General features: G+C 37.3%; 1 long non-coding RNA gene across 1 annotated transcript in view; it reads right to left on the reverse strand.

The window, feature by feature from the left end:
- Nucleotides 1-23025, reverse strand: part of LOC121668575 — a 34707-nt gene extending 11682 nt beyond the window's left edge. Inside the window, exons 1-3 of the long non-coding RNA XR_006017463.1 lie at nt 22925-23025; nt 12426-12528; nt 1662-1697 (exon numbers count right to left, since the gene is read on the reverse strand). This is a non-coding gene — a long non-coding RNA (uncharacterized LOC121668575). The remainder of the gene's footprint in view (nt 1-1661; nt 1698-12425; nt 12529-22924) is intronic.
- Nucleotides 23026-25839: the final 2814 nt, after the last annotated feature.

The raw sequence follows: 25839 nt of genomic DNA on the forward strand, positions 1-25839 counted from the left end.
TTCTGTATGAAGCATTGAAATATTTTTTTTCCTAGCCTTTTCACACAAATTTGTCCATAGTACCTCTCTAAGTTTGCACAGGAGCCAGAGCGCTGAAAATAGATGAGGAGTAGCTATATACTCCCACCTGATGTTGGTTCAGATCACTGGAATGATGTTCGTATAAACAAAGAGCTGCAGGCCATGTCAGAGCCCCTTCCCTCTGCTTAATCCACAGCTCAGTTAAGAAATAACACATTTTTCTTCATTCAGGACACCTTTTATCTTTTTTCCGTCTCATGTGTCTGTGGGGTGTTTTTTTTCTCCTCTTTGCTATCGAACTGCTGCTGAATGTTGATGAGAGAGTACTTAGGCCAATCCTAGAGTGATTTTGTGTTATTGTGGGTTGTTTTTTTTCCTCTTTGGGTCTGGCAGTACCTGATTCCGGCATTTAAGAACACCATGTGGCTTACATTGTCTGAATACTGGATGTTGTCCTATGATGCCACCTTTCCTCACCTCTCCTGAGCAAAGGAGATGCTTTAGAAGACAAGGCAGAAATGTTTCTCAGTGAATCTTTCAAAAGAACAAAACTACTCTGTCTTCTCTGCCTTGTGAGCAAAAATCACAGGATGGAGTCATATTGGAGAGGAGAGAAAACAAAAGTTCAGTGCTGGTGTTCTGGGTCAGTAGGTTCCAGATGTACACTTACTTTTACATCTGTTGCTCTGATTTATAGACAAGGTGGAGGTTAACTGTTTTCTGTTTTCCTTTTGCTACGACTTCCTCTGACCTCAGAGCATATGCTTTCTTGATAGTATTTAAAAAGAACCCTTGGGTTAGTTTTTGTGGGGCCAGAGATATTTGCCTAGACCTGGGGAAAAGCCCCATTTTAAAACTGTATCTTCTATGCTTGTTAAAAAACCCAGCAACCATTTCTGTTCAGTTCTGTTTTCTAGGATCCAGCTGTATTTTTAGCAGCAGTGGTTAAAAAAAAGCATATGTGTCCCAAACTCCTGTTCCCACTGTAGCTGTGACTTCTGAGGATGCTCAATAGTTGTTTTTCTCTGCTGGTTTGTGCTAGAGAGGTGAAAATATTAAAGCCAGCTCTGCAGAATGGGAGCAGATGAGGTATAGCTTGATAGAAAAACACCAAGAGAAAATTTGCCAAGACCAAGGGAATTACAGGGAGTCTTGTACCAGGTGGCGTGAGATTTAGCTAACACGGAGGCAGGTACAAGAGCCCCTGCTTCTGTCTTGCCTTGATGCACTTCTGCCACAGGTAGGGAAGGCATAGGAGAAATAGTTGCCTTTCTCTGTATCATCTGAACAGTCATGACAGGCTTACATCAAAAAGAAACCTTTTCATAAATCGAAAAAAAATGGTATATAGGAGTGAGACTTTCCCAAAGCTGCAAGGAAATGTACTGGTACCAATCAGCAGGGGAAAATATTTGCCCAAGGGTTTTGTTGTAGGGTAGATTCCCTGATGTAGCTTAATCAGTAGAACAAAAAGTCTATTGTGGACTACTTATGTGCACCTTAATAGGATGCATGCAAATCCATAGGGCTTAATGGCACTATTCATGTATGCAAAGGTGGACACCGTGCATTCGGCCTCCCAGCCGAGACATTTTGTTGTTAGTTCAACAAAAAAGCAAAGCATTTCCTCCAGCTCTTACCTTGGCTACAGCTGCAAAAATACTGGTAGGAAAAATCTGAAATGGAAAAATAATATTGAATATTTATAATGAAAAAGATTCAGGCTTTGTTGCCAAACATATTCAGAGAAAACAGTAATTGCCATGGAATTTTATTTTGGTGACTTTAAGAAGCTCAAACCTTAAAAAAGCCTGCAGTAACCATGAGCAGCAAAAGCTTGCTGCAATTTGAGATTTGCATGGCCTTTGAAAAACAAACCATGCTCAAAATCAGGAGACCACTTACAGGTTGCACAGACTTTCAGTAGAGTTCAGTCCTTTGAGGTAATGCATTTCAAAGATCATGCCTTGTTTGAGCAATGGTGGATTGAAGAATACAGTTCACACAGTAAAATACCAGAATCTTCTGTATTGCAAAGTAGGCAGCAACAAACATTTCTCAGTAGAAGTGAGTAAAACTGCAGTATCTGTCTTGTAATGGATATCTGTCTATGAGGTAATTCTACCATCTTGCAATTACATGCCTGAAGACATTAATAGCATAAAGCATATTTTAAAAGTAATTGGTAAACCTATTAATTTCCACATCTCCATGTCTTTGTCATTTACCATGAAATACTTAACTGTCTTTTGCATTGTTTCAAAAGACGTGTCCATAGTTAAATAGAAACCTCCTTTCATTGGCCATGCAGCATGTTTCATTTTATCTGTATGAGAAATGTGAAACTAGGGAATTAATAATTATTTCACTTGGAAAGGTATGAAGCAAATTCCATTGCCTTTGTCTGATTAGAATCTTCCCTGCTGGTTTAATTAAAAATGGCCATGTGACAAGCAAAGAAAGCGTCTCTCCTTTGGGCTGGAGGGGGGAGGAGGGAATGGTATTGTATTTTCCGGTAAACAGTGAATCCTGAAGCTCCAGAGTTGTAAAATTTAAATGCTTAATGCAAATGAAAAATGCAGACTCAGGTCAGCTATAGACAAATGTCACTAGACTGGATGGAAAATGCACTGCAGGCAGAAAAGATGACATTTATCAGTCATTCATACATCAGTAACTAAAACAATTTTAGGGTTGTCTAGACAGGCATCTATTATTCCTTAAATTTAAAAGCTTTAGTAGAAAGACAACAGCAAATGCTCTATTTATATTTAGGTCTTTTTTGGTTTGGTTTTTTTTGGTTTTTTTCTAGATGAAACAAGATAGGAAAAGGAAAAATGATGGTTTTCAAAATGAAAAGTACAAATTTGCTTTTCTTTCTCTTTGCCTTTTTTTGAAATCTTTTTATGCTCTCTGGGTAACGGAGATTTTCTTGGCATGTTCTGAAGGCAATTTAAGTGAATTATCAGAGTGTGCATGCAATGCTGGCTGTAATTATTACAGTACAGCCCTGTAATATTGAGCTTAATTACTGTGTACAGTGTTTGGCCTTTATGTTTTCTGCTTAATTTACCCTGTATAGTTAACGTGAATTTAGTGAAATCATTATGCACCTTTTGGGTTTCTTCTTCAGAAAAAAAATATTTATATTTTCAGGAGAAACAAACTGGAATATATACAAATATTGAAGTAAATCATTCTGGTAGATGGATCCCTTCCCTTGGTTGCTTATGTAGAGCCACTGTTCTGAAAATATATATTGATATGCTGAATTAAGATCTGTGAATTAGCTGCCACAGGAAAATTTGCAAGCTTCAATTTCAACTAAATATTTTCACTACTTTTTTTTTCTTTTCATTTTTGCTCCATATGGTAACAAGCATTTTTGTAAGAATATGCACAAAATTGCAATTATTCTCCCTACCATGCACAACGTATACTACAGTTTTTGGAATGAATTCAATTATTTGTGTGGTGAAATTTTTTATACTGCTGCTTTAAGGTTAATCTTTGGATAGCAGAAACAGTATAGCCCAGCCCATCTGCAGACTATTCTCCATTAATACCTCTCCTGTTTTCAGATCTGGCTCTTCTTTCACCTCCTCTAGTAGGAGGAAACAGCGTCAGGTTGCCTCTCTGGCATCAGGGCTGGAGTGCTCACTAGTCAAACCCTGGACCTTAGTGCCAACGGTTTAGAGACCTTCAAATATAAGGTGAGTTCAAACTATCCCATGCAGCGCAGGGAAACTGGGTAGCAGAGCAACTTGGAAAAAATACAGAAGCAAATGATGCTGCTTGCACAGTGGGCCTCAGAGTGTGCTGATTTTTGGAAAAAAGTGATGCTTTTAATGGGCCACAATGAAACAGAGACTGCTTGTAAAGAAGCTGCAAGAAAATGCTTAAAGCGAATAATATAAAATAAAAATCAAGGGGTTCAGCTGTGAACATGCCATCACATTCACTACCTTTCAGGAAAGATTGAAAGGGTTGGGGGCATGGTTTGGTTTTGTTTTATCCTGCCTACAGCTCTTCCAAAGTTCTTACTTTTTGTGTCTGCTGGAAAGAAGTGATGCATTTGTATGACACCATGATTTTCTTACTTTGTCGTCTTGGGAATGTAAGGCAAAGGTAAAGAAACTGAGACACAGAGAGATTTTGATAACCATCCCCAGACATCACTCATGTCTAGCTGCATGAACAATACCAACATGTGAATATCTGGAAAGAATTTTGAAGCAATTAAATATATTACACAAGCACAAATGAATACTGAAATGAAGTGGGGACACAATAAGTTCCCATACCTTTAATCTGGAAGAGGTTGTAAGACCTCATCACTTCATCAATGTGTCTAAGTATCTAAAGGGTGGGTGTAAAACGGGGGGAGCCAGGCTCTTCTCAGGGGTGCTGAGCAATAGGGCAAGAGACACTGGGCAGAAACTGATGCACAGGAAGTTCCACCTGAGTATGAGAAAGAACTTCTTTACTGTGCAGGTGACCAGGCACTGGAACAGGCTGCCCAGAGAGGTTGTGGAGTGTCTCTCACTGGAGATACTCAAGAATCACCAAGATACCAATCGTGTGCCATGTGCTCTAGGATGACCCCACTTCAAGCAGGGAGGTTGGACCAGATGAACAGCTGTGGTCTCTTTCAACCTTACCCATTCTGTCATTCTGTGAAAATTCTGAATGTATATGAAAATTCAGACTCCTTTAGATTATAAACATATATAATTTTGGCAGCTCAATCTTTTGTTTAGATAGTTGATTCTGCCAGTATTACAGGGTGCTGTTCTCTGAGAGAGCTGCCTCACCTGAGGAACAAACAGAAACAACCAAGCTCTCAGCTTTGACCCCGAGAACAGAGCATGTGTTCTGGTTGAAAAGGGCCGCTCCACGGCTCGTTCCCGCTGGGAGCAGCGGGAGGCTGCGGCGGGGTCGGTGCTGCCGCGGCCGGGCCGCCCCCGGCTGCCCCCGGGCCGCGCTCCCGGGGCCGCTGCGCTTCCCATCGCTCCCCACTAGGTGGAGCTGCAGCAATAGGTTTCCCCTCCGTATGCTAAGGAGGCGTCAGCTCCGAGCCGCGCTGAAAGGCGACGTTCGGCTTAACAATTCAAATGTATTCCTGTTAATTTGTGTTTGATAAAGGTTCAGGAGTCTTTTGTTGTGTGTCCAGTTAGCCCGCGTGTTACACTGAGAGCGTTTGCAAATTTTCTGTTTGATTGTGAGCCTTACTGTGAATTTTTATGTGGCTGTGTACCTGTGCGTATTTGTTTATACATGTGCGTGGGGGTGTGTGTGTGTGTGTGTTTCTGCATTTGCAGGGTGGGTATATAAAAGGCAGGAAGAAAAATCTGTGTTTTCACCGTTGCTATTCTCATGAACGAAGTGGCAAAGCACAGAGCGATGCCTAGTCTGTACACAATGCAAATACATTGTTCAGAGCCAGGTGGGGATTAAGGATTGACTGTCTTCTATGTACAGATCAGTGGGTCTGGTGCTCAGTACCCAAAATTGAGACAGGGCAGTGCTTAGTGTTCACAAACCCTGTTTTTTCTCTGTGTGTTCCTCTTGGACAGTTTAATAAAGTGGGAGCTCAACATCCTCATGCCAGTTTTTAGCATCTAGTTATCACATCCTCTTTTTAAAGGGTCCAGACCCCCTATGGTGGATATCTCTAAACATTGAAAGGCTGAGAAAAAATAAGGAAAATTCAGATGTGGTAGATTTACAAGTGTGCTTGTGCTTAGGGTTGACAGCATATTCAGGGCTACTGTTATTTGAAAGGAGCTGCCTGTAATTTGTTAATCAGGTTCATGACCATACATCTCCTTTTAGATCTCGGCCATTTGTAGAGGGCAGGATACTTGAACTGGGTAAGCATGTCCTTTTTTTTCCCTCTTAGGCAAAGGATTTGCAAAATTTTAATTCAGATGCAAGACCTGCTGGTACTGTCTAAACATTTGATACCTCTAGCTTGCTTGGCTTCAGTGAGCGCCTGTAGGTATTTCATGGTTCAGCAAATAGTATTCACAGAATCACAGAATCACAGAATCAGAGAAACAGAATGTGTTTAAGATTGGAAGGGACAACAGTGGGTTATCCGGTCCGATCTCCCTGCTCAAGCAGGGTCATCCTAGTGCACATTGCATAGGGTTGTGTCCAGACAGTTCTTGAATAACTCCAGTGAGGGAGACTCCACAACCTCTCTGGGCAGCCTGTTCCAGTGCTCAGTCACCCACACAGTAAAGAAGTTCTGTGTCACATTCACGTGAAACTTCCTTTGCATAAGTTTCTGCCCATTGCCTCTTGTTTTCCATGCTCTTGACACCCTCCCTTCAGATAATTATATACACTGACGAGGTCCCCTCTCAGTTGTTTATTCTCAAGACTGAACAACTCTCATCCTTGTAACCCTCTGTTGGACTCACTGAGGAAGCTCCATGTCTCCCTTGTACTGAGGACCCCAGAACTGGACACAGCACTCCAGATGTGGCCTCACCAGGTCTCAGTAAAGGAGTGGGATTGCCTCACTCAACCTGCTGACAATGCTATTCCTAATGCACCTGAGGTTATCCTTGGCCCCCTTTGCCACAAGAGCATATTGCTGGCTCATGGACAACTTTGTTGAAGTTTAGAATGTGCATGATCAGGGGAAGCAGTGTAGATAGTCATTCTTCAGAATCTGCACTGCCTTCCTTTTTGTTGTGAGATGTACTTCTGACTAATGAAGTCCTCTGTAGTTTAGACCCTGTGCAAATTTCTTTATTCCTCTTTTAATGCTGGATCTAGCATGACACTATTATCTGACATTCCCAAAATGAGTCTGGGTGATTTTTGAGATGACATTGGAGAAAGTATTTAAATCTTGTGACCTGTTTTAAGAATCCTGGTAAGGTATCAGAGGTCGTTCTATGCAGGGGATGGTCCCTTCTTTACAGTGTAACATAAGGACCAAGGGGTGATAAGCCAGCAGCACCTTTTATGTGATAGCAATGACAGTGTGTGTGCATGGTGAGGGGGTGTGGGTGGGTGTCCCCAGACTGCTGTGCAGCATGGTCTCAGTCTGAGGTAGTTAGTCTGATTTCCATTGCTAAGTTGTTTTGGTTACTTTAGATTTTGCTATGTCTTACGAATGCAGAGGTAGGGAGGGACACTGGGAAAAATTTTTGTTTCGCTGATGAAGTGGCTGTCATCTCTTTACACAGGTGGATTTTATGATGAAATTAATACTCTTCCTAATCAAATGTCTTCCTGCCTACATGTGATTGGTAAAACCTATGAGATTATTTAGAAATACCTGTCTAAAGTATGTCCATCTGAGGGATGTGCCATCCCTCCTGCATTGCTCAGCATTGCTTGAGTATGCAAGGGATTCTTTGTATACTTTCTGAGTGGTAAACCTTGAACAGTGATTTCTTAATTTGTAGGCCAGCATACCTGAGCACCTTCAGCCTAGAAACACAGGGTTGTGTTTCTGCTTAGGTGTTTCTCTTTTGAATTTTTCCTGTGACTGCATGTCTCCTTGTACGACAAAACAAGAGCTGGAATTTAACACCAATTTCTGTGCTCAAAGAATGCAGAGTGATCCTTTCCAACCTCCATGTTTCTTTCTAGAATTTTTTTTAAACTTCAGGCAAAGTTGCTGAACTGTTGCAGTCAGACTAAAGTAGGAAGCACAGAAGGACTTCCAAAATGACATTCTATCAACAGGAGAGTGCCTGTCTCTCTCCTTTTTTTCTTCTACTTTAAACAATCCTGTAAGGTTAAGATAAGGTTAGAGGGTTTTAGAGGCTTTTGCCTGCAGCAAAATGGATGAAAGAACTGCAGGGAGAAAAATTTTGGGAAATTTTTCTGAGCCCCAACAAAAATGACCAGTCATGAAGAAATCTGTGAAACTGAGACTCTCATGGTGTGACTAAGTAAACTACTAACAAGAATAAGGTAGGCTATGTGAGCAGTTCAGAAGTGACTTTTCCTGGTACTGTGCACTTATTCACAACCCATGTTAATTTTGAATATTAATCTTACATAGAGAAGTAGGTATGTTTCTTTATGCAAACATAATAAAGGATGGAAAATTATGCATGAGGTGTACCTCATGGTGAGGCAATGGAGTAAGAACCAACAGATGTTCCTACTGTGTGCAATGGTGATGAACAAAGTAGGAAGAGATTAGCTGTAACGTAACTTACTTTTCTTTCTTTCTTTCTTTCTTTCTCTTTCTTTCTTTCTCTTTCTTTCTTTCTCTTTCTTTCTCTTTCTTTCTTTCTTTCTTTCTTTCTTTCTTTCTTTCTTTCTTTCTTTCTTTCCTTCTTTTTCTTGTTTTCAGGCTGCTGTTTGAGCTACAAAGCCCTAGGAATGGCATCTGTCCAAATAATGGTTGTTACAAGGTTTGCATTACATAATGTAATTAAAATGGAACAATTTTTTAGACTGCCTTTCTTAAGCCATAAGCCAAAGTAGTAACCCCTTGTGATGGTGGGAAGATGCCATTCTGCCAGGAACACGTGCTGCTCAGCAGCAGGAGGCTCCACACAGCAGTCAACCATCATTATAGCTGTGCATTATAGCTGTGCTTCTGGAAAGGATTGGGGAAATCTCCTGCCAGGAAAAAGGTGCATCTGGGAAAGACTAAGCTACATATTATTTCACTTTAGGTCCTGTAAAAGCTAACCCGCTACTCTTTGAAGACTAGTACCTGCATTTATGTAAGTGGTATAATACAGGGAGACCTGTAGGCAATTAGCCTATGTTCGTCGCATAATCAAAGCTGTTGAAGGCTTGCAAACTAGTAAAACATTTGTGAGGAAAGCAAGTATCTAAACATTTTAGAGTTATTTAATCTAATTTTGACTGGATCTGGTAGCCTAACTCAACAATTGGACACTGCTGCAGCAGCAGTTATGGTTATAAAGGCCAAAATCAGAGAGGTCCTCTCTTTCATGCTGATTATCCAAGTTAAGTAATCAAACAAGAAGTTTTAATTGGCGTATCAGTTGGGCAAGTCATGTCAAGTCACTTGTGACATTTCAGGTCACTAGTACTCATAGGAACATCCTTCATATGTTTGGTTTCTCAGAGAATTCTCAACATGTATCGTGTGGTGTGGGTGGAATAGAGCAGAAGATAATGCATTCTGGTATCATGAGGCCATCACAATCCACATTAGCAAAGATGCGGAGCTCTTCCATAATTATCTGGACTTCCAGAAGGGTATTTTGATGAAAAAAATGCATAGCCAAATATACAGGATGAGGTGAAGTTGAAACAGTGGTATTTTTACACATTGCTTTCCCAGCTATAAGCTACCCTCTTGGTGCAAGATGTTATTCTGCCTACTGTGATTACTCACTGCATCCATATGGTGAGTAAACATACACCCTTTATTTTTGGTAACAGAAGAAACAGTAAGCTTAGTAATGCATATGAATGTATGCAGCCATATTTTCTATTGAAAAATAGCAAAAAGATTATCTAGAAGGGAAATACCTGTGTATTTAATTTCTCTTCCGCTTGAAAGAGTGTGAGGTTATTGGGGTAAATTAAGTTCCACCCATGGTATAAAACTGGGGCAGACAAGGAGAGGTTCAGGCCAAATATGCTGGCATAGTTTAACATAGCGTCAATCTAGAAGAGAGACTGTTGATCCTCTGATCATTGCTAGAATATAGTGTAATGGTTCCTTTGACACCTTTGTCTTTTATTTCATCACTATGTAGTACATGACATTTTGTACTCGTGAAAGGTGCTGAACTGACAGGCCTTGAGACTGAAGTCTTCTCTTTGTACACATATCAGACGATACATAGACAAACACAGCATCCCCTCTCTGCCTCTTTCTCTGCCTTTCCTACGCTTCAACTGCTTTCTCGCTGCAGCTTTCTCATATGACCACCATTTCAAGTGAAAACATGGTCCAAGCTCTGCAGTTACTGTTTGCTGCTAGTATTATCAGGAAGGCTGCTTGCCCTGAGTGAGTTTTGTGGGTTTTTTTGTGATACAGAAATGTATATCCATGAATTTAAGTAATTCCAGCTCATTTCATGTGGGTCACAAACTGTCCATTAGGCTGTAATATCTTTAGGTTACCAGTGACCCGAACTAGACTTGATCTGGTAACCTATAGAACAGGTGGAATGCTCCATATCCTATTTCCACTCCTGCTCATATATGAATTGTTCAGTATAAGGTTAATCATGCATACAAGAGAATTTTTTTTTCTCTGTAGTGTATAGTAGATGTGTGTTTTTGTCCTTTCAATCTGTTTGGAGCAGACAAAGGGGATTATGAATGGGCAAAGTAGAAATCATAGTTAAGAAATTTGTGCTTTTATTCACACAGCAGAGAATTCCCATTGGGAATATTTGATCCACCATGCAGATCAGAGAGAACAATTTTGCCTGTAGTATGGACTTCCAATGGTTTTACCATTCTTGCACTTAGAGGGAAGAAGAATGTAAGGGAAGGAGTTATTGTCTCCTCTCAGTTTTTAATAATGTGAGCTTGTAGTGAAACAGAAAATATGAAACAATCCCCATTCAGGACCAAAAACTTGCAAAACTTAACTTCAAAATGTATAGTTATTTTCTGAAGCTGGAATTTTCCCAATGTATTTTCCAAAGAGATATTTCATGTTTGTCTATCATCTACTTAAAAATAAAATAGTGCAAGTTCAAAAAAATAAAAAGTTGCAGTCCTCAGATAAAAGCCCCCGACATAATAAATCTATAACTTTCATGCAATTTGCATTGAGCAGCAGAATACCTGGGGTGGGATGGTGGCGGTGCAGGCACAAAGTTCAAAATTCCCGGAAAGCAGCTTTCTGACCAAAATTTTGGGCAAGATCTCTTTGCTTTTTTTTTCTTTTTAAATCATTTTAAATATTTTTGCTCACTCAAATTGTTTCTTGGCATGCAGAAATGTATTCCCCTCTTTTCAAAAGGTTTGCTATGTAATTAAGGCTTTGGTTACTTTTCACCAGATGTTGCAATTATTTAAATTTCTTTCAAAGAATATGTCAAGGGGATACACCTTGTACAACTTGTTAATAGTCTTGTAAGTTATTGAAAAAAAACAGTAGTATAAAAGAAAAAGGTATACATGTTTGTTTGAAAGAACAGGGTTTTTTAAATTACCTCTACAATGACATAGAATGAGTTTAATATTTTTAGTAGTAGCATCATATTCCTATTCCACTTAGTCATAGAAGGAACCATATGAACATAGACTTAAATTATTCTTGTCAGGACTGCCTTTGCATTAAGGATCTGTTTAGTGATTAAGGGTAAAAAACTGCCCCCTATCATTTTTCACACTTGCATTTACTCATACTTTCAGACTTGTCTCAGCTAGATCAACTAAATTTTCCCTGAAAGATTGAGAACATATACAGCCTCACTCAGTCACAGTCCAGAAGGAATTCAGTTATTTCAAGAAGTCTCATTACACCAGATCCTTCTATTGCCTCTTGTTATTTATCTTTCAGTACTATCACCTTTTACTACCCTTTCTTCTTCCTTAATTCAAATTAATAAAGTCCTGCAGTGAATGATTCTTCAGTTCCTTTGAAATTTCTTTTGAAAGAGTGAGAAGTCCTCAAAAATCACAATACTTATAAAATGGTTGAGGGAGAAAAAAATCCTTTATTCTTTCCTCTAGACTTCGGTGACACTATGAAGTTTCACATAATTTGCAGACTGCATCTCATAAAATACTGGCAAAATTTATTCAATTCAAATTAAATAGATGTAGCACAGAGTAATCTTTCTCTATTAAATATGTCACTTTTTGCAATTGTTTCTTAATATCCCGCACAGCTTCTATCTAAGATTAGCACTTTCTTTGCTGCCACAGTTTCACTAACCTACTGAATTATTCACTGAAGCATAACCTTCAGATATCAGGTTAGAAAGACCTTGATTATGGCAGGAAGTGAACTGTATAAACCATTTTTCTTTAAAAGAAAATTTCTCAGTATAGAAAAGTCTGAAATGAGATAAGTATTAAATGTGTGTAAAAATTAAGTTCATAATTGATAGGAATTTAGTCAGCTGTGACATTCCTGTATTTTGTTTATAATAATGTACAATAACATTCTAGATACCACTTAATAGTGTAAAGCCACGTGCATTTTCATGGTTCTTATTTAAAGAACAAACCAGGGTATGCATGTTGGTCTCAGCTGTAAAGTAGAGCTGTGGAACCTCCCACACAGATTTAACATACTGGACAAAGAATATTTATATCCAATTCCTGATTTTGTCCCATTTCCTGAAAACTACTTTTAAGGCTCTCTCAGATCCAGAAACCATGGTGACAGAGTGGAAGGCTTCCCTACAGCAAAGCACTGTTATTGACCATTATTTTGTGCCAACCCACTGTTGAAATGCCATTTGAACACCTACCAAGGAGACAACAGCTTCTGGAATGCTTCCTTTGCGAGGATTGAAATACAGACACACCACTCGCTTGTCTGCTTCTCGTGACCTGTCCAATGGCACCCAGGAGCTGAAACATAATTGTGAAGTTTAACAGGCTTTTAGAGGTACTATGATAGCAAAATGTCAGGGCAAACAACAATCTACAAATTATTCTGCTAGTCAAGCGTACAAATTTTCATAATGACTTGACCTAGAATAGGAACAAAATGTGTTTTCCTAACATGGGTGATAACTGCATAATTATGCAACTGATTCTGCTAATATTATTAGCCTTATGTTGCTTTCCCAGATGTCAGAGAAATGGCACAGAAGGAGAAAACAGGTGGTAAGATTCTTGGATGTTGCATATTAGTGCAGTCTGTAACAGAATTTTCTATGTAGATTTGTTGACCGCAGTTTGAAGGACTAAAACACAGCCATGTTGCACAAGGATTTAACTTTTTGGGTGTAGCAGGGCCTCCAGCAAATTTTATGCTGTGCCGTGAAATCTTCAGTTCCTGAGATGTGTTTAAATCTCTTGTTTCCTGATTTCTGTCTCTCTTTCTCCTAGTGTTATTTGTGGTTTGTAGAGCTTTTCAAACATGTGAGGGTGTTACTTTTGGGTAGCTAAATTTGTGTTGAATGATTATGTGAGTTTGTAAGTCAGGTATCATTTTAAAAGAAATACAAGTACTGCAAAGGATACTATCAGTTTAACAAACTTCTAAAAAATTATATATGTCTATTGCTTTTCAAGAGCCCTTAACAATAAGAAGCATTTAAAAGCAGTGGGGGAAGTAATAAAAACTGGGTTGATATTGTGGGTATAGAGATAATTTTTTCTTTATGTTTTAATATATATTATGCATACATCCATCATAAGAACACATACAGTCATGTATCCTTGTATACATTTATTTAATAATTCAAATTTGCATTTATTCTGTGTTTGTTAAAGAATTGCGCCTTTGACAATAAGATCTGCAGCTGTGACATTTGAATTGCAGACCAAACAGCCATGTGAAAGAATTAAGCTTCCTATATGGGAAAGAGGCTAAAATGTGTATTTAGAGAAATTGATCATTTTGGACTTAGAAATATATGGTGGAAGTCACTGTGGGCATGACTTAGTGTACACTGTTCATTTCAGTTTAACTGCATCCGCTGAAACTGCCTGGGAATTGCATTGAGAGAGATTGCAATTCTTTAGTTCCTGCATTTTTGCCTTTTAGTAAGGTTTGCTAGAAATCTTGTCAGGCTTAAAATAATTGGAAGCAAAGTACAAAATCAGCACTGAAAATGGAAGTTGTAAAAGACAGAAAAGATTGTGGTAGTGGTTCCTCCAATAAAATAGACAAAATGAACATTTCATTATGTGCCTGGGCATTGCATGATAATCTGAAACCCTGATTAAAAGGAATGCTATTAAATTGATTTTTTAACTTTCTTTTTTTTTCTTTTCCCAAATAATTGATCTGCCATCAAGCCAGCAGAAAGGTTGTGTAGTCTGAGGCAAGCTACCTTTGTTTGATTTTTACCTTCTCTCTTTCACGGGAATGTTTTGAAGAAGCAGCTGGCCACTAACATGTAGAAAATTTGCCTTTAGTGGAGTGATAGGAGAACCCAAAAGATGGCAAAAAACTGTTGTCTCTGAAATGGCTTTACTAATTTCTGATACTGCATATGCACTCTTGCAGAATACTTTAGAGTTGGAAACAATAGAAATAAAACCTCTGGTGAAAAATGGAAAAGTATTGCATCAAAACTTGCTTTTCATGTTAGGGCTTTGTGTAATTGATGGACAAGTGTGGACTTTGAAGTGTACACTTTCTTCAGATTTGTAGGCATTTGGAAGGTTAATAGCAGACATATGTTGCATTGGTTGCCAATGGCAACCCCCATGATTTGGGTTGGGTTCAAGCAGCCGTTCAACCCCACTTGTCCCCACTCATTAATTCCCAAAGCTAGCCAGGCAGATTGTTTTGGGGGACGACATTTTGCATGTGTGTCTAGCTGTCTCTTCTGTATGTATTTATCTAAACATTTATATTTATTCCATCACCACATTACACAAGTGTGAATGAATCTTGGCTGACAACTTAGCTGTAAGGAATGGAGAGGGATATTATCTTCCCCATTTAACAAAGAGTGAACTAAGATTTTAAGACTTACAGAAAGTTTCAAAGAAAACTTTGAAGTTGCTGAAGTGTCTGAGGCTTTATCTGCTTTTCCTTTTTTTTCTTGTGTCCATGTAGAAACATGCCTCAGACTTCTGTGCCAGTGGCTCCTTTGGATTGCTAGCAGGGATGATGTGTTGGTTCTTGGAAACAGCTTTGGGATTCCTAGCTTTTATTATAACAGGTTATATGTATTGATTGCATTCAGATTTTTAGGCATATGTGTGTGTCTGTACCTGCGTATTTATTATTCTTGGAATCATTAAATATTCACTGTCAGCACGTATACATATACAGACATTTTTTGTAATAAATTGCATATACTATTTGGTGATAGCCAAGCTACTTCAGGATCTAGTTGTAGTTACACTGTGGAAGTGGAAGCTGGTTCAAGAAAAATCTGGGGTCTTTCCTCCTTAAACAGCTCATAGATACATCCTCCAGTCACAATGGGATTGGTAAAGGACTTGGGAAGTCATGCCCCAGAGTAAGCAAACTGCACCTAGGGAGATGTAAAACATTATCCAGATAACATGAAATGGAAATACTTTTCAGACACTGCTAAGCAGCTTGGATAAAATAAAAAGAAACCTCTGAAACATACTTTGTGTCCACACTTAGTCCAGTCTTGGACTTAGTATCTGTAGTGACCCCTTTCCCTGCTGCCTACACTGCTTCTCCAAAGCTTGACTCTTTTGCTAGGTTGTGCAATAGAAGGGAAGAAGCAAATGAGAGGCTGTATGCAAATCTGCTGATGGTAGTTCTCAAATCTTCCGTCACATTCTGCAGGAGACAAGGCACAGTAATTTGCGGCTATTTGAAATGGGTGCTGTTGTCCTGATTGAGGTATTTATCCAGCACACCTTCAAACATTTACTTTTGATGGCTCATGCTTGCTGAGGCACAGTCCTGAAAGTGTGTGGTTTCATGCACATGCAAAAGTGATTTCTAGAAGTAATGAGGAATATAAGAAAACAGTTATAAATACAATTTACTGTTATATATCAAGACTTCCTCTCCTTAGTCCCCAGAGATCTGTTCAGTCTAAGAATGATAAAATAGCTGAACAGAGGTAGAGTCTATCCACCCTCTTCAGAGTCCTGCATGTACCTGTTCTCGCTAAGGGGTTTCTGGTAAGCATCTCTTAAGTTGTGAAATTGTTCAGGACCAGTTAGTGGTAGATTACATGCATGATGAGGGATTTGCACAAACAGATGCAAATGTTTCTAATGTAAACAGATGCATTATTTTTCTGAGTGTAGCTTGAGGGGCTCAGTAAGGACCACAACAGGTTTCAGAGCCCTATGTACATCCAAATGGCACCCTTTAAGAGAGGTAATCTCTCCATTCTTGTAAACAGGGGAAGGTGTGAAGTGAACCCTCTGCTCTCTGGCATGAGCTGCTGCTGGCATCCATCTCCTGCTTCCTCCCACCCTGTACTATCATGACAAATATATCCGCACTACAGTGAAGCTCTCCTGTTAACAAGCCAAGAAGACTCAACTTCAGATCAGGAAGCCACTGTAAATATATTTTATTGAGTTGTAGTGAAAAACAACCAAAACTGGAAAAACTGTCTCCCAGACACATGAAACGGAGATGATCATGAGAGAATGGTGAAAGAAAAAGGTCACAAAGAACACTGTGAAGAGCTTAAAAAAAAAAAGAAAAAAATGGAATAATGGAGGTGGGGATATATTTTTAATATTTTAAAGATTGCAAGAAAAGGGAACTGATGGAGGTAGATTCAATATTTACAAATGTGAGTGAAAAATTAATTTGGAAGGAAAACACGCCAAATGGGCTATGGAAAGGAAACTAGCAAGAAAGGGGGAAGGAGGGGAGGGGGCAGGAGAAAGGACTGAGGGAAGAACAAAAGAAAGAACAAAGAACAAAACCTGTCTTACTCTGCAGTTATTGCATTTTGGTGATAAATATTTGCAGGTGGTTACAGTAGTTATTTCCCCACTTCTCCTTCCCTTTTTCCTTTCAGAAGCAGCTCACAAATCAGTAAAATCTCCAAAACAGATGAAACTCTGAAAAAAAGTGAGTTCTGTGTCTAAAAGCACAGCACTCACTCCCCAGCATCCACATCACTGTAATGATGTTTTCCTCCTTCTCAGTGCTGGGAGGCACATGGAACTGACTCGTCCTCATATTACACTAAACTTGAAGCAGCATCTCTCTTTTACAAACAAACAATGAAGACAAGTTTTTCTTTGAGCTTATTCACAGATCCTGGGCTTGTTGCTCCTTGCGTGTTAATGTTTTTCAGTTGCCCTTAGCATTTTTTAGTGTGTTGTGCAGTTACTATTTCTGTGCATATTAATAGTAATGTACAAATGTGAAATGTTTCTGGGAACTTGCCCCATTTCAGTCACTGGCACAACTCTGTGCCCACAGGGTGGTCCAGCTTTCCTCCTTCTCTGTCTGCTGGGGGCCTTGGGGCTGTGAATATTTTTCTTGTTTTTTCTGTGCAGGTTCCAAAGGAAATCAGAAAATGTTTGCAAGTGCATCTCTTGCATATTTCTATCATTTCTCTGATAATATTTGCTTGTGGTTGTGCTACATTTAGTGTTTGGTGGTGGCAGTTTCACCTGCCCACTTTTATGTGTCATTAGTTGTCACCGTGCTACCGTGTCTGTGTAGACAAGTCTTCACCGAGAGCAGCTTCAGCATCATGTCTGGGCCTTGTAAATCCTGGCAACAGCTAAGCACGCTGCAAAGGCTTTGTGACAAATAGAAAAATGACAATTAATGATGGCTGAATTCGGGAGAGGGAGGAGGAACAGGTTTTGATCGTGTAGAAAGATGCATTTAGAGGCTTTCAAGCGCAAGACAACACTTTATGTTTCGGGCTACAGTTTTAAAGCCTGACAGAGAAACCCCTTCTTCCAGCAGAGCTCAAAGCCTGCATTAATATCTACCATTTGCAGAGCCTCCCTACTTCGTCGGGGGCTAATTTTCTTCTGGTGGGAACATCACTGGATGATTGAGGCATTATCACTTTGAAAAGAACCTTAATCGTGTGATCAGTCTATAAACTAGATATTGCTCAGTGCGAGCTGGGGTGGCAGGCCTGGCTTCAGGGGAACCACTCACTTCAGTAAGGTTTTACATGGTCTGGACTTTGGATTTAAGAATAAATGCTTTATTTTCTGCCAAATATACAATAAGAGTTAATCTCAGTAAATTATTCTGAGCTTTCCAAATGCTAAAAATATATGTTATTTAATGTGCAGGAGTTTTGTTTACAATGGGCATTAAACACAGGGAATGTCAGTGTAAGAAGAGGTGGACTTAATGGGTTAAAAACTGTGTAAATGTTACTCTAGTTAAATTACAGCTTGTTGTTCAGATGAATACTCTCCACTTCTCATATAGCTTTAAATTATGGACAAATGCTTGCAATTGTGAACTACCTACATTGTGGCTGCCTGTTCCCAGGCTTCATCAACCCTAGCTGTCCAATGGGATTACTGTAAGCTTTCACGGCAGTCTGCCAGCCACTGATCAGAAATTCATATCCCTGGATGTTAGATTGCTCTCTTTATTCCATCCTTGTGATGGCTGTGATTGCTGTCATGGTGTTAGGTTAGAAATTAGCATTTTGTGGCCCAAATTTTGCCATCCAGAACATAATCAGAAAAAAGGGGGGGGGGGAGGGGGGGGAAACCAAAGAATAGTAATTTCATCTGTCAAAGAAGGGAAATGCAGTGTTACCATGATACAGATGTCTATGAAACTTAGGTCAGGAAATGTTGTGGTATTTATGGTCCTATTTGGCAAATGCTTAGGCAGGTGGTGTTTTTCTGTTACTGCAGATCTCTGTTCATAAATTAATGCTTTACCTCTGATAAAACAAACAGGAAAAAAAAGTAAATAAATAAAAATCCATCGGTGAAACTATAGGTGGGCTTCAGAAACTCTTAAAATAAAAAAAACAAGGATCTCGAGCAGATACTTTCAAGGACATGCTGAATTAATCACAAGAGGCTGGTTAGCAGGAGGTCAGAGAAAGACTTCTTAGCATCATTTTGGGTCATATGTCTAGAGGCGATGGCAGTATGTATGTGCTGTATTGTAATATCCCCTTTCTGGTTTTCTTGCTTCAGTCAGAAAAGGCTGAACACATATTGCACAGGGCTCTTGAAAGGAAAGAGATACTGGCAAAAATCAGTAGTTAGGAGTTTTTTCCTGTTCTTTAAAGCTGAGTCGTGTCTGACTGGCTAATTAAAATGCGTCATTGTTTTTTATCAGATTTATACTCTATTCAGCATATTGTACCCCTTGCACTTTATTTTCTAAATGTGTTATATCTGGTGATACAAAGGTGGTGATTAAACAGCCCAGCAGTAGTCATTGATAGAATTAATGAACATTTATTATTGCTCTAAATAAAGATTTCTCTATTAAGCTGTTTCAAAACAATTCATCAGGGCTTATTACAGAAAATTATGGAAAACAACTGTTTAAAATTTAGTGTAGAGGTATGGTTAGGTCCTTAAAGGTAGCTTGTTATCCTTTTTAGTCAACTCACAGACACGCTAATTTTTTCTGTCATTAGCACTGAACAAGCTGGAAGGATTCTGACATGCGAGGTGCACAGATTCTGTTAGGAGCCTTGATTTTTATCCACCCAAGCTTATCCGTCATCTTTAATCATGCAAAAAGCAGGATTACTTAATCATTTCATTTTATTGAAAAGAAAAAGAAAGATTTACATTAAAACGATGACATGCAAGAAAAAAATAAATTGAAAATGATTATGAAGAAAATGTAACATAGACACTAAAGCTCCATTGGTTCAGTGATGCTCATTTGAAGCAATGATCTAGTAAAGCCAAAGTATAAAAGTAATGATAATATTAGCTGAGGAAGTATAAGCATCTCTGCATTGCATTCTGACATGAGGTGTGTAGTTGATTAGAGCAGATAACTAGAGGTAACTTTTTTCCCCTAACCTCTATTTATTCCTTGCATTAAGTTGCATCTTTGTCTGAACTGAGTATATTTTAGCACACAGATGTTAAGAGGCAAAGCATACTGGCATTTTCACTCACACTTCAGTATGCATGTGCCTGCCTGTTAATCTTCCTATATATGATAGACAAAAATTATACTGATTTTTAGACTATCTGTGAAAATAATTGATTTAATGCAAGTGTGAATTTCATTTTGGAGATAAAATTAACAAATTATTCATGAGTGCCTTCTGTAGCTTTTGGATTTTAGACATTGCATTTTACTCCATACCTGTTCTAGGTTTCGTACCCTTAATTTAATGTATTTCTTTTTTTGTTTGTTCTTTTCACACATATTTGAAATTCTTATATTTTTAATGAATATTTTTTCTGATATAAAATTTATGTCTAGTCATATCAGAATTTAGGTAGTAAAAGAGGTGGAGAAAAATATACCTGCAAACTTTTGATGCCACAAACATTTGTTTAGGAAACATTACAGTTTCCAAAAGAAAGTTTGTTAAAGGAATAAAAAAAGGCATATTTTTGAAAGTGAATATATACAAGTGTTATCAAAGAAAATTTATTAAAAGCACCACACTTTTAGGTTTTGGTCTGATATTTACATAAAATCGTGCATTAAACAAGTAATTACACTACAAATCAATGTTTAGCAATTAGGTCATTAATAATTCATTCTACTGTACTAAGTTGAGTGAATTTAAGGTTGAATACTCTGGCATCAAATTGTTTTAGGTACATAAACATTTAATGAAATCTGAAAAATATCCAACCTTTTCCTTTAATACATAACATTTGTAGGTCTTGAATATTCATTTTATTCAAAGAAGTAAAAAAGAGAAAACAAAGTTCAGGGTTTTTTCACCAGTGTGAGAATCATGCATTCTTACTAGAGTTGAAAGTGTAGAAATAAGAAATAAACCAGGAAAGATAAGAAAAGGTGTGCAGATATCTATTTGTATTCAGCCATTCCTTTTCTGACATTAGCTCTGGACACTGCTTGGATTTGATAGGTGACTGTTTTGAGGCATTCTGGCAGGAGAGAAATGGTTAAAAATGTCATAGAGTAAAACCGTAAGAGTGAGGAAAAGATCAGGAGTCCCTAACTGCAAGAACAAGTCTTGTTTTATGTTTTTTCTGAGTTCTGAAGGGATGTAGTTATGATTACAGGAAAAAAATATTGTCTATAAGGAATTTAAACTTCACATAGATTCCTTCTGTTTGTATAAATACTCTCTCTGCTACCATGGATATTTCAAATATTTGAGATTTAAAATACTTTAAATTTAATTAAAAAAACCCGCAACCAAACCAGAAAAACAACAAGCAGAACCCCCCTGCCTCAAAACAAACAAACAATCAAACAAACAACAACAAAGCAAAACCAAAACAAAATCACTTTTATTTTTAAAAATATATTTTATTTTTACTCTTCCTGAGTGCATCCATCTGCCTTAAAATTTCACAATCTTAGAAATTGAGCTGGACTCTTAGTGAGATATTTTAAGGTAGGACAAATGTCAGCATTCTGCATAGTAACTCTGAACATTTTTGGGCACAAGAACAATGGATTCATACTTTTTCTTCTAATAATAGAAGAGAATATAAGGGATTTTATAAAATATACAGCTACTTCCCTGTAGTGAAGAAGTAAAGCCAACTTATTTTATACATGCAGACTGAATAATACACTGAGGATAAAAAAGAGCCTTTCAACAATAAATTTTCTTCCAAACTAAGTAATCTTTCTATATTGCTGTAAATTAACCTAGACAGTACTTATATTATATAGTTTATACAACTGGTGTTGTCTTTCTGATTGATTCATATGATTTTCCTTAGTATGATCGAATATATTTTTTCTCACTTTTTCTTTGAAAGAAGTGGAAATAATTTTCTTTCTCCTTTTTTTTTTTTTTCCAAGCTAACAAAGGTTATTCTTATGGCATGATTCTTGTTCAGATGTGGAATTAGTGATCTTTTGATCGTTGTCCTGAAAACAGAATTATTTACTGAAAAGAATTAGGTTTGATCTTATAGTGACTTATTTTCATGCTTCCAAAGCTGTGTCCTTAAAAGACCTGCAGATGTCTGTTTACAATTTGAGTATTTGCATATCCATGATATGTTTACAAGAATTATGCTATTTTGAATTCTATCAGACAACTTATATCTAACAAAGAAATTGGATTTTTCAGTATTTGCCATGCTATAACCGGAAGAATCTTCTTTTTGTTCGTTTTGTGGATGGATTTGGTATTTGAAATTATTTTTTTTTTTAGTATTTTTTTTATATTTATTTTATCAATATTGAAAGTCTCTTAAGTTTTCATTGATTCTAGACAAATTATAGTCATAAGTACTGAAGGCAGATGTTTATTATATATGAAAGAACATGGAAGTCTCATTCAGTTGTTAGAAATAATGAAAGCATAGTAGTCAAAATGAGCAATGAGTGATAAAAAAACTGGATCAGATTTTAGTCACTATGACCTTTAAGCAATAGGTGGCAGTGTTACCTAAATACTCTTTGCTTTGTACTGGAAAAGAATGGGAGTACTTAAGAAGGAACAGGACATTTGTTTTACTTGTACATAATTGCAGATTTGTAAAAACAAATTTCACATCATTAAGGATGTTTTTGAAAAGTTCTCCGAAAAAACATTTAAATTCAGCATGCACTATCACCTAAATGACCCACATTTGTGTGCTTTCTGATATATTAGTTATAAAATGATATCGGAATCTAAAATATTCAACTTGTGTCTGAAAAACAAGAACATTTTCCTATGACATGCTGTATTTGAAAATGTGATCCATCTTAACTTCATTACATATTTATAGTAATAAACACCAAGCAAGCTTTTAGAAAATATATTACAGAATATACTTTTCTAGTTTATTACAAATTTATAAATTTAGCACCTAGTTAATAAAGCTTATAGCACATAGTGCTTCTGTAGAGATTACAGGATAAAATTTATGAGTTCTTTTAGTATGTACAGCACAGTATCACAGAATAGACCTGCACCAATCTAAAAATACTGTTTCCCTCTTTATGTACAAGTAGGCACTCCTTTCCACACCTTCTGAAAAGCATGCAATAATTAAAAAAAACAAAGGCATTGCGTATCAAAATTGATGCCTTAATATAAATTTCTAAATCGAGTATGCCAATATACATTTATTCATTTAAATATAAAATTCTTCACAAAATGCAATGTTGTACATTACAATCTAAAATAATTAGTTTAAGCCATTTTGGTCTTCTGAGTGTTACTTATGTATGTCTCATCATATAATAATTAAAATACATACTGACCAATGCAGCAGCCATATTCCATACCATGTGTTCTACCTCTAGGATACAGCTTTCATACAGTAGCAGTTCCAAGGGATGTGTTCATCAGTGTGTGATAGAAACACTATGCAGTACTTTTTTGCAGTTTGAAGTGGGGTGAGGGGGAGAGGACTTGTACAGTATGTAGTCTTAGTTTGATAATTACACCTTATCTATTTACTATGCTAGGTCTATCAATTTTTAGTCTAAAAGTAGGAGGTTGCTTGTAAGAAGGAGAAAGGTAAATGATAATCACGCTAGTGAAAGAAGATAGTGATGGATAGAAGCAATGATGAAATGTGTCTGATAGGGTAGTTTTCTTCTGTACCACCATTTCGTTGCTGCTCTGGGATTACAGCAAAATGGTGGCTACTTATATTTTATGGAAAATGTAAATTTTATGGTAACCTTCCTATAGACTCCAAATTGCTTCTCCCCTCCATCCCTATTATACTGCTTTGTTAGATCGAGTGCGTGGTTTGCCTTCTGAATCTTATAGTACTACAGAAAAGGAAAATCTCAGTTGCAAAATTCTGCATCAGCAATAAAGAGTTTACTTACATGTGATTAAACCAAAGTGTAATCAAATGGGAAGATCATGCTTTCTTACAACAGATGAGATACTAAACGGCTGTAGGTAAATAAGACTTGGAGTGTATTCTTGCTTTGCACAGCACAGGGCTACTGTAGCTGAGGCAAATATTTGTGACTCCTTTTTGTTCTTTTGGGGTAAAACTTAGTCTGTACTATCAAAAAATGCTAATAAGTAGCAGATCTTAAGAAGGAGAAAAGTGATAAAGTCCTAAGGCTTTGCTTTCTAGCCTCACTGTTTCTCTGTCCCCAGTAGTTGACATGGCAGGGAGTGACTAAACTGTCTTGTAAAAGATCCCCTTATCTACCTTCTTGGGCAGGGGTAAGGTGCTGAAACAGTACCTTACTGAAACAGCTTTTGGGTTTTGTCACTTTCCAGAAGGATCTTACTTGTGATAACATGATTTTTCCCAAGTATCTAATTTCTAGAAATGAAAAAAATTAGAAAATATGGCTCTAAATATGATTTTCTTGTTATCTATACGTGTTAAAATAGAGAGAATGCAGGAAAACAAGAAGCAAAGGGAAGTGAGCAGAACCGAATTAAGAAAACAAAGTGAAAGGGAGAGATATGGAGAAGTATTACAATACTGTCTTTCCCTTAAATTCTGAAGGGAAGAAAACTTATAGAATACTTTTTTTCTGCAATTACTCTTTTTTAGTTAAAGTGCATTGTTAAAATATGGGGCATTTTTAGAATACAATTTTCTGTCTCGATAGATAGATATTTAAAATTAAATGCATATAATATTATCTAAAGTTTCCCTGCCTAATTTTATGATGTTCTTGTTGTAAGTTAACTCAGTTCTGAAGTTGTGAGATTTTAAACGCTAGAAAAACAGTCAAATATTTTAAAAAAATCAGCTTCCAGTGTCTTGTTGCACTGCTTACCAGGTGGATATAAGCGAAGGGATAAAGCAGTGAATTTAAAGCATGTCTTAAGAGAGTGCATGCACTGATACTACTACTTATTTTTAAGGAAGCAGGTTGCTCAAGGAATAAATTCTTCCCTTGAGTGTTTGTACATCTTACTGCATTTGGCATTGTGGTGTCTGTGTATACATGAAAACATACCCTACCTCCAGACATAGTGGTTGCCTATAAACAGGAGGGGTGAATGGTTATTGAAGTTTATTTGGATGTGCACGGACACACTGCCCTTGTTAGGATATCATGGCAGCTGGAGACAGAAGAGGAGCTCTGTTCCCAGTGCACCTCCAACTTCCACCTGGCCCTCCACACGTTTTACACACGTGAATTGCTCAGAGTAAATGGTGAGTCACAGCATGATGCAAACACAACATTGCTCTGAATCATTTCTGAGGAGTGCTTAAATTTAAACCGCAATATTTATGGGGTTTTTAAATCATTTTGCCCTGAAATGCTCAAACATATTTGAATAGAAGTTTTAAATGTAGAAATGGCAAGGAGTTAAATATTTTTATGATGCACTCACAAGCTTTTAGTTTCAACACGACTATTTGTTACTCCAGTTTCTCATTTGTAACTTGAAAATGGGCAACACTGCTAGGGAGAATCAGGTTAGGAAATCATTCTATTTTATGCCTAACAAAAAAACCCCTGATTTCAAACTACATGACCTTACTTAAAGTTGGATTGACTTTTTCCTTTGTAATTTGTTTATTTTAGCTGTGTGTTTACATGCTAAGCTTAGAGTACTTGAAGTTCTATACTAAATGAAATAATGCCTAGGAAGACCTAAAAATTCATTTATTTATTTTACATGTTTACACACAACTGATGTACATCATACTTTGATTTTAGTAAAAAAAAATCATTAACCTAATCCTACCTATATCAATGTCTTAATCTTTTAGCATTATAATCACACTCTAAAACATAATTTTACATGCTAAAATTTTCTATTTTAAACTGCTAAATAATAACATCAGTATTTGTGTAATGTACTATAAACATTTCTGGTTTGTAGAGGAGTTCTGTAGTAATTTGTTTTTAAAGTTCTCTGCCTTATATAGAAATAAATCTTTTGGTTCTTAAAAAATAAAGGACAAATATATGATGAGCACAAGTTTTAGTATAAGCATTTAAACTTACAATATAAGAATGAGAAAAATATATTCCAATCCCACCAAATTCATAATGTGCTCATGGCAAGTCCAAAAAACAGCAGAAATAAACTGAAACATGTATAATCCTACAAAATCACAGCTGTGCAGACTAACATTGGTTTGGTCCCAGTCTGTCAGAGTTTCTGTTGTGATTCTGTTTTCATTGTAGATCTAGCTGAAATCATCTGTGTCAGAAGATGTGATTAAAAAATAATT

Source organism: Corvus kubaryi, unplaced genomic scaffold (genome assembly GCF_017639235.1).
Source record: "Corvus kubaryi isolate FWS band 111438036 unplaced genomic scaffold, C.kubaryi_AGA036_p1.0 37385, whole genome shotgun sequence".
Classification (NCBI taxonomy): Eukaryota; Metazoa; Chordata; class Aves; order Passeriformes; family Corvidae; genus Corvus; species Corvus kubaryi.